Genomic DNA, 8,157 nt, shown 5'->3' with positions numbered 1-8,157 from the left:
GGCATCCGTTGGCTGCACAGAGATCCCCAAAATAGCACCAGCCGCATTCCCTCTGGAAGCATAAGGAGATCTCAATGAGCACTGTTGCAACTGGGCTGAAAGTTGCAGTGGGAATTAGTGAGCTGGGGGGCAGGTTTCAGCTCAGTAGGAGCAGTGATTTTAGCAAAACAGTCAGAATTTCTACACAGCATGCTTCCCGTAGTGTGTGGGTGCACCCAAAAAACCCACGTGAGCCTGAGGGTTTATGCAGTGTGCCCACTGGGAAATGTGGACATGCTTGCTGCTCCTGCCTGACAGGCAGAGGCTGTGTGAGAACTTATTTCTGTGTATTTCCACGGTTATTTTTTTTTTAGTGAGAAAAAAATATTATACAGGGAGCCTGCAGGTCAGGTCCTGCATCCATTTGCACCATTGCCACATCAATGCCTCGAATTCAGGTGTGAAGGACTTGAAAGAATTTTGGATGCGACTGAACCCCCACAGTCAGGGGATGCTCAGAGCAGTGTTTTATTCATGCAGTATCCTCTCCTTATCATCAAGGAGTTAGCAGAAAGCTGCTATCAAGCCTTGAGGTATTTGTCTTTTTAAATAAATACACAAGGTAAAAATGCATGGTTTAAAAACATACATTCATAAGCAGTGACTTACACTTAAAACAAACACAGAGAATCACAGTTGTGTAATCGTTGCTAGAAAAAAAAAAGACTAAGCACCAACCATTTCAGAGTGAACCTTGTTTCCAAGCTTGCTGATATGCAGCCGTGTAAAAGGTGCTCAACACCTCTCACAGCCTGATTAGCCTAAGGCTTGTGACAAGAGGATTTTTTTTTTTTTTTTTTTTGTGCTTTCAAGGTGAAGAGATGAAACAACACAGTGAAAACAAAACCCCTTCCCCCGGAATTTTGCATTTCTCCAGTGAGAGCTTCTGGCAGACTACTTTCTCTTCAAGGAAAAAGAATAAATCATTGAGGTAAGCTGTGGATAGGAAAAAACAGCACAGTGCACAGGATGATTTTGAATCAAGAGAAAGTGAGAAAATTTCCAGGCACAGCACTTGTTTACTTGCCTGAACTTGTTTCAGTGAGAAATGCCTGCTGAAAGCATTTGTGTTTACTGTACTTAATTGATAATCAACCAACCTAACATCTATTCCAGGCTGATGTCTGAAGTATCACATTAGTTTGTTGTGTTTCTTTGACCTTAATTTTAATTAAATGTAATTGTTTTGGCTGCTGCTTAAATATAGCTGGTATGTTCCAATAAATCACTTTTAGATATTTCATTAGCTGTGAGTACTGAAAATCAAATTGAGCTCTGGATGAAAATGCAGCTTGACTCTGTTTTGCTTGTGTTTACTTAGCTAGAATGAGTTACAGAGTAGGAAAACATTTAAGTGAGTATTTTATTTTTGAGCAACTGACTCCCCCTCCATAGAAACCATGTCAAAGATGTGTAGGAACGATATTGTAGGTGAAGGAAATGATAGAATGATAGAATCTTTTGAGTTGGAAGGGACATTTCAAGATCATCTAGTCCCCTCCGCAATGAGCAGGGACATCTACAGATAGAACACATAGACAATGACCTCCTGAAGTGTTGGTGTCTGCTGTCCTTCCAAGAATCAATTCAGAATGAAGCACTGATATGAAAGCACCTTTCCTAGTAAAAGAGAGAAGTGGGAACACCCTGACTTGTTGGCTAGTTAATGACAGTAAGAAGTGAAAGTGGCTCTTCCCAGAGGCTCCCCAAAGCCTGCTAAGATGGAGAGTGTGTGCAAGTGATGCAGAATTCTTGTTCCTTCATGCTGTTCCTTAATGTACTGTGTTGGGACACTTGTTAAAAAGCTTTATCATTCAAAGTCTTGTATCTGAAAAATTGCTAAGTGAAGCTGTAAATCTGTGGAGGATTTTTCTTGTAAATTTAAATTATTTCATTTTAATGCAGTCTTCCTTCACTCGGATCATACTCACTGTTATCTGATATAGGCCAGAGTCCCCTTTCTATAAGGACAAGTGATGCCTACAGCCAGTCTTTAAACTTTTGTTACACGACTAACAAGTGAAGGACTACCCTGTGCCTTGTCTGCGGAGGACTCATTTTGTGGGCTATTTATTTCCAGTTTATTATTCCGTAGTCATTAATGAAGTTGGCATATACTAACTTTAAGGTCTGTCTCCTTTGACTTTCATCAATGTGACCTAGTAGATCATGCTGTAATGTAACAGCAGCGACAAGCAGCGTGCTGTACCCATCTTAGCACTATCTACAAGATGGTTTGTGAATCTGGTCTTAGTCTTTTTTCCTTCTCATGAATCTACTTATACTATCCAAACCTTCAGAAATTCATCTGAGAAGATAATGAGATGGAAAAGACCTCTCAATTGCCTGTAGATTTACACAGACTCTATTACATATTTTCTTCTCAGGCCTGTGACTAAACTGCCTTCCTGACTTGTGCTCACTGTACTACCATTTGCAGTTCCACTTTCTAGCTTCTGAATTCCTCTGTTGTCACCCATCCTACTTAATCTTTCCAATACATATTCCACTACATTTTCAACCACTGTCTCCCCACTTGCCCAATTCATACTCTTTATGCTTGCAACCCACATTCTTTGCACTTACAAATGACAGCTCCCTTAATTCTTTTGGGTTCCAGTTATAAAAAAGGGTTTCTATTGAAAAAGGCACATATAAAATATTTATGTATTTGTATGTGATTGGAGAGCATAGGAAGAGGGACCAATTCATTTCCAAAAATAGCTAGAAACTGAGAATTCAGTCTTTGCTTAAAATGCAACTCCACTTTTAGACCTGTCAGAAAGATTTTGAAGAATAGATTAGGGCTGAAAATTTAAAGGTTACTTGTAAAGTTTTGTTCATTTAAGCTTGGTATCAAATGTACTTTATCTTACTAGCGCACTGATTTCAAGTGATTCTGAAATGACTGATTTTGAGAGGATTTTCCAGTGGACAGGATCTGTCCTTTCTAAGACCAATGTCTGATAACCTCCAGTCTGGTGACGTTTACACACAACTCAAAAGTCTTTGGAAAAAAACATTTCAGCGGCACACAGCACAATAACCATAAACATTTTGGTTGATAGACAATCTTGGAAAGATCCACTATTTTCGACCAAAGTAAGTGTCATAGTACTTATTTGTAGACATCTGTAGTCAGCATCAGATTACCACTGAAGGAATAAATTACTACTTGGTATAAAGTGAGGTAGCAGAATCAGGTAATGCTCTTGTCATTTGCTAGAGTGATTGTATTGTTTTATGTGAATTAAGTTAAAATTGATGTCCAGAAGAGAGATATTTCCTCTCTTTGTAGAGGTGTTTTAGAAAACTTTACACTAATAAGGGAAAAGCTGCAATCATTGTCAGGAGTAAGTTCCATCAACCCAGTAACCAAGGTTACATTAATAACATGAGTAAAAGGAACTATACACTAGGTAGTTTTGTAAAACCCACTGTATTCCTTCCTTTATTAAAAACAGAGGCTTAATTGGTTACAGTGTTTCTGAATTGAACCAATAAAAAGTATAATTGATTATAATCCCTATATACCACTAATAGCAGACATTTTTTATTGTATTGACAGCCAAAATTGCATTTCCTCTCTGTCTCAGGTCACTTACCATCCATATGAGCATTTGTTAATGGAACCAGATCATTAGTAGCTGTTTTACTAATTTCCATGTCACTGCTTGAATGCACACTTAAATGTACACGAAATGTTCAATTTTAGTTTCCCTTGCCAGCTGAATTTGAAGTTCTCTGTACTTTGACAAATTGCTCATTTTGCAGTATGCAGAAGAACTGAAAATAAAATGCTGACCACTAACTAGGTTAGTCCAATTACCCTGACAGGAAATCTAGATCATTGTTACAGAAATGAAGATGAGGAAACTTAGGATAGCTGCAGAAAATACAACAGAGCTGTACATATGTTGGGGGGAAGAAGCTGTGCTTGTTACAGAACACTATTATTATTATTATTATTATTATTATTATTATTATTATTATTATTATTATTATTATTATTATTATTATTATTCTCATCATCATCATCATCATCATCATCATGAGAAAATGGTTTTATTCTGGGCAGATTTCACATTTCAGCTGTATCCAAGAATGTACTATGCTCGAGATCTGTTTTACTCTCTGTACCTGCAGTCAGACAGAAAGTAGATAACTGGCACAGAGGTCATTTTGTATCAACTTGTTATGCATCATTTAGCATTAAAACTTTGTGCCTAAACTTCTGACGAAATGAGAAAGCTATATGGGACATACGAAATTTTAGGAATAAACAGAATCTTTTCATACACAATAGAAGATGTGAACTTTTTTATAACATGGAACGTTAGATCATCACACAAAAAAGTTCAGGATCACCATCTTGGTCAGATGAAGACTTCCTTCTTTAGCTTGAGCAAGTAACTTGGGTTTATTTCACTTCTTCACTGTGCCATCTGTTGGTTAGCCATCCTGGCCAAGATAATAAATGATTTTTTCACATGCCTTTCTTTCCAGTGATATTTTGCAATGAAAATAAACAACCCATTTTTTATTTTCTCCAAATGCTGAAATATTTAATGTCTTAATAGTTTTGCATAATTACTTAGACTACAGGAGAGATGGCACAGCATGCTTCTTACTGACACCAAATCTATAAAAGCTTGTCTAGAGGAAAAATAAAGCAACTTATTTTTTAAAGGATTCTACAAAATCTAGTAGTGTTTTGCTCCTGCTAAATTCTACCTTGCTCTCTCTTAGACCCCTAGCTCAAAATCTCCTGCTCTTCTCCTGTACTGCCAGGACTTGACTTAGCTTTATTGGATGAAAGAATCCAGGAGATATTTAGCATGGAATAAACCCACGGAGCTTAGGATGGAGGCAAAAAGACTTCAGAAAATCCTCAAGTAACTTACAGGGGGTGCTTCTTCACTTTCCCTGCTGCAACTATGTATATGAATTCTACATTTTTGTTATCCTCCATGTTCTATACGGTCGTATTCCATCACAGGAGAAACACAAAATAGATAAGGATTTATATTTTCTTTGTAGGATATCTTTTCTATCATTATGTTTCAATAAGAGCTCTTTATGAAAGGGTTAAAAAGTTTTTAAAATAGGGTAGGATTTCTGCCTCTTGATAGCTTGACTGTGTGAAATTCCAGGCAGGTCTAGCTTCTAAGGCCTTTGAATTTTTCATGCAATTTTCATTTCTATTCATGATTTTCTGCTAGGAAAAGGTTTTGAAATGTGGGTCTCTGCCTGAAACTATTTTATATGTTCCCCTTTCTTTATTGATTAATATCTCTTATAAATACAGAGCCATTACACAAAAATTGTCAGAATGGAGTACCCTGAGTATACTCAGAATGTTTTAATGTGCATCGTGTGTTTAAATTATTTTTTTATGGATGGAAGGCACTTCTTCCAAAGTCATTAATAAGCAGAAGAGCATGGAAAATGTCATCAGAGATTGTCTTCTGAAAGAACATTTATTATCTGTAAGTATATGAACAATATACATAAATTGGAATGAAAATGGAGGAGCCCAGGTCCTACCAGAACTATACTATCTGTACCTTTCCTTGTCTACAGACAGTCCCAAGTTGTGCATAGATTTATGTGGAGCAGTGTCGTGCCTGTTGGAAGTAATACTGAGGGCTGTTGAGGTAAGGACCTGAGGGTGAAACAGGTACTGTTAAGTGATTTAAATTTCTGCTTCAGTGCTCATGTACAGTTGTGTACAGATGAACTCTAGCTGCACCAGACCAAAGTCCTTTTCCCTTCCCTTCCCTTCCCTTCCCTTCCCTTCCCTTCCCTTCCCTTCCCTTCCCTTCCCTTCCCTTCCCTTCCCTTCCCTTCCCTTCCCTTCCCTTCCCTTCCCTTCCCTTCCCTTCCCTTCCCTTCCCTTCCTTTCCCTTCCCTTCCCGGTCTTGTACAGTCCACTCCCCTGTTCTATCCTTTTTCTTGTTCTTTTGCCTCTCCTTTCCTCTTTACTTTCCCCTTTCCTTTTAACATTTTGTATATTCCTGTCTAATCAATACCATGCTCAGAAGAGTAAAATCACACTGCTCACTTTTTTTTCTTCTTAAGGTGTCCTAAAGAAAAGATTCCTACCAAATCTTCTCTTCAGTTCCCTGTTCTGTTTCATGGAAATTAAATATGATTTAACTCCTTTGAGATACATAGGCTGTGGGATATGTTATATAAACAATATGGAATCTTCTGAGATTCAAGACATCTCTTCACTTTGTACAATACTATTCTTATCTGCTGCAGAAAGAGCACACATGAGCTCATGTTCCTGTACATGCCTTTCTGCAGAAATTTCTTGTGCTGGTCAGTGACAAGTGGGTTTTGGGTCTCATTTTTTTCTTTCCTTTCTTCCCTTCTTCCTTTCTTGTTTTGTCCCCACATCCTGCCAGCCTTCCTTGCTTCTATTTATTTATCCTTCATTCTCATTTTTCTCTTTGCTCTTTTCTTGCCTCTTTCAGATGATAGGTATCAATACATTTTAAGAGTGTCTATGCTTTAAAATATATATAGTGATCAAAGTTGGGTTATATGGAACTTGAGCAACCTGATTTAGTGTAAGGTTTCCCTGCCAATGTCCCTGCCCTCACTCTTCAGTCAAAGGCAATGACCTGCTTCTATTTCATGCAGAGGTCCAGCACCGGTATGTAGTGGTTTTATTGCTGAGGAGAAGTGGCTTTCTGGAAGAAAGCAAGAGGACAATCAAACAAGCCACCAATTACTGCAGGTGGCCAGGTAGAAGGAAAAATGAGAGTCATAATTATCCTGATGGGCCAGTTACACTCCCCAGAAACATTGTAAATATGTGTAGTAATACCAACAGCATTATTTGTTAACCTGACATGTTAAAGTGGCAGCTATTTATAAATTTGTCAATAACACTGAGTCCCTAAGAAAATGTGAATGGCTTTCAGGTAGCTAATGAAATGTATTTCACAGTGACCACCTCTGTTCTCCACATCAATATTTTACACCTATAAAATTTATTCTTATTGTAATTAAGTAGGTCAATCAAATGTCAGTATTTGGCAAAAATGTGTATATTGTGATGCATTTTCTCTCCACAGAAGTCCTGGAAAAAAAAGCATTTAAATCTATTTTTAAATGAACTGCCCCCAAAGTGCCACACGTCATTTAAAGAGATGGGTAGCTTTATGCTAGATTTAGGATAAGGTGGAATACTGGAGTGAATACGTTAAGACAAGAAGCAAAACCTTCGCTAGTGCAGTTTACTATACATATTACACACTTTTCCCTTATATGTGATGTCTTCAGTGACTGACAGAGAAACATAGAATCACAGAATCATAGCATCACAGAATCATAGAATCATAGATGGTGGACTTCGGTATCAAGGCTTTTAACATTTGAGATAGCTGCTCTCACCACTAAGCTTTGGAGGCAGTTTTTCTCTTTCTCTGTCAGTGTATTTCTGTCTCTCACATAATGAATATTTAATTATATATACAGGTTGGAACTGCTCTAACAGAGAGAAAGACTATCCTCCGAGAGCTAAGAAACCTCTCCCAGTGAAATTTAATCAGGGCTTGATGTATTCCTGTGCCAAATGTTGCTTTTGAAGAATCAGCATTTCCTTCTCATCCTCTGATGTGACTTGACCAACTAGAGGTATTATGTAAAACTTCCTTCTGCTCTGTGAAATGTAAATGGATTTTCAAGGAAATAGTAGCAAAAGGTGGTGATAATTCTACTCCAGTGAAAAGAATTACAAATTCTTCTACCTTTAAGATGTCAGTTTAATACTGAGTGTCAATTTTCTAACTTCATGAAGTCAGCTTGTTCATAGAATCATAGAATCATAAATTCACCAAGGTTGGAAAAGACCTCTAAGATCATCCTGTCCAACCATCACCAGTACTTCCCCATTAAACCACATCCCTCAGTACATCTAAACATTTATTGGACACCTCCAATGATGGTGAATTCATCACCCCCCTGGGCAGCCTTTTCCAATGCCTGACCACTCTCTGGAGAAGTATTTTCCTAATGTCCAACCTGAATCTCCCCTGGCACAGTTTGAGGCCATTCCCTCTTGTCCTGTCACTGGTTACTTGGGAGAAGAGGCAAACTCCCACT

At 37.9% G+C, this 8,157-nt stretch overlaps 1 long non-coding RNA gene across 1 annotated transcript; it reads left to right on the top strand.

Moving 5' to 3' along the window:
* The first annotated feature begins 715 nt into the window (after positions 1-715).
* Positions 716-7,696, top strand: LOC140262136 (uncharacterized). The gene is made up of 3 exons (XR_011905816.1): positions 716-970; positions 5,623-5,696; positions 7,531-7,696. It is a non-coding gene; the product is annotated as an uncharacterized lncRNA (long non-coding RNA).
* Positions 7,697-8,157: the final 461 nt, after the last annotated feature.

The sequence above is a fragment of the Excalfactoria chinensis genome, chromosome 1, assembly GCF_039878825.1.
Source record: "Excalfactoria chinensis isolate bCotChi1 chromosome 1, bCotChi1.hap2, whole genome shotgun sequence".
In the NCBI taxonomy this organism is placed as follows: Eukaryota; Metazoa; Chordata; class Aves; order Galliformes; family Phasianidae; genus Excalfactoria; species Excalfactoria chinensis.
This window is presented reverse-complemented; position numbering and strand designations above follow the sequence as displayed.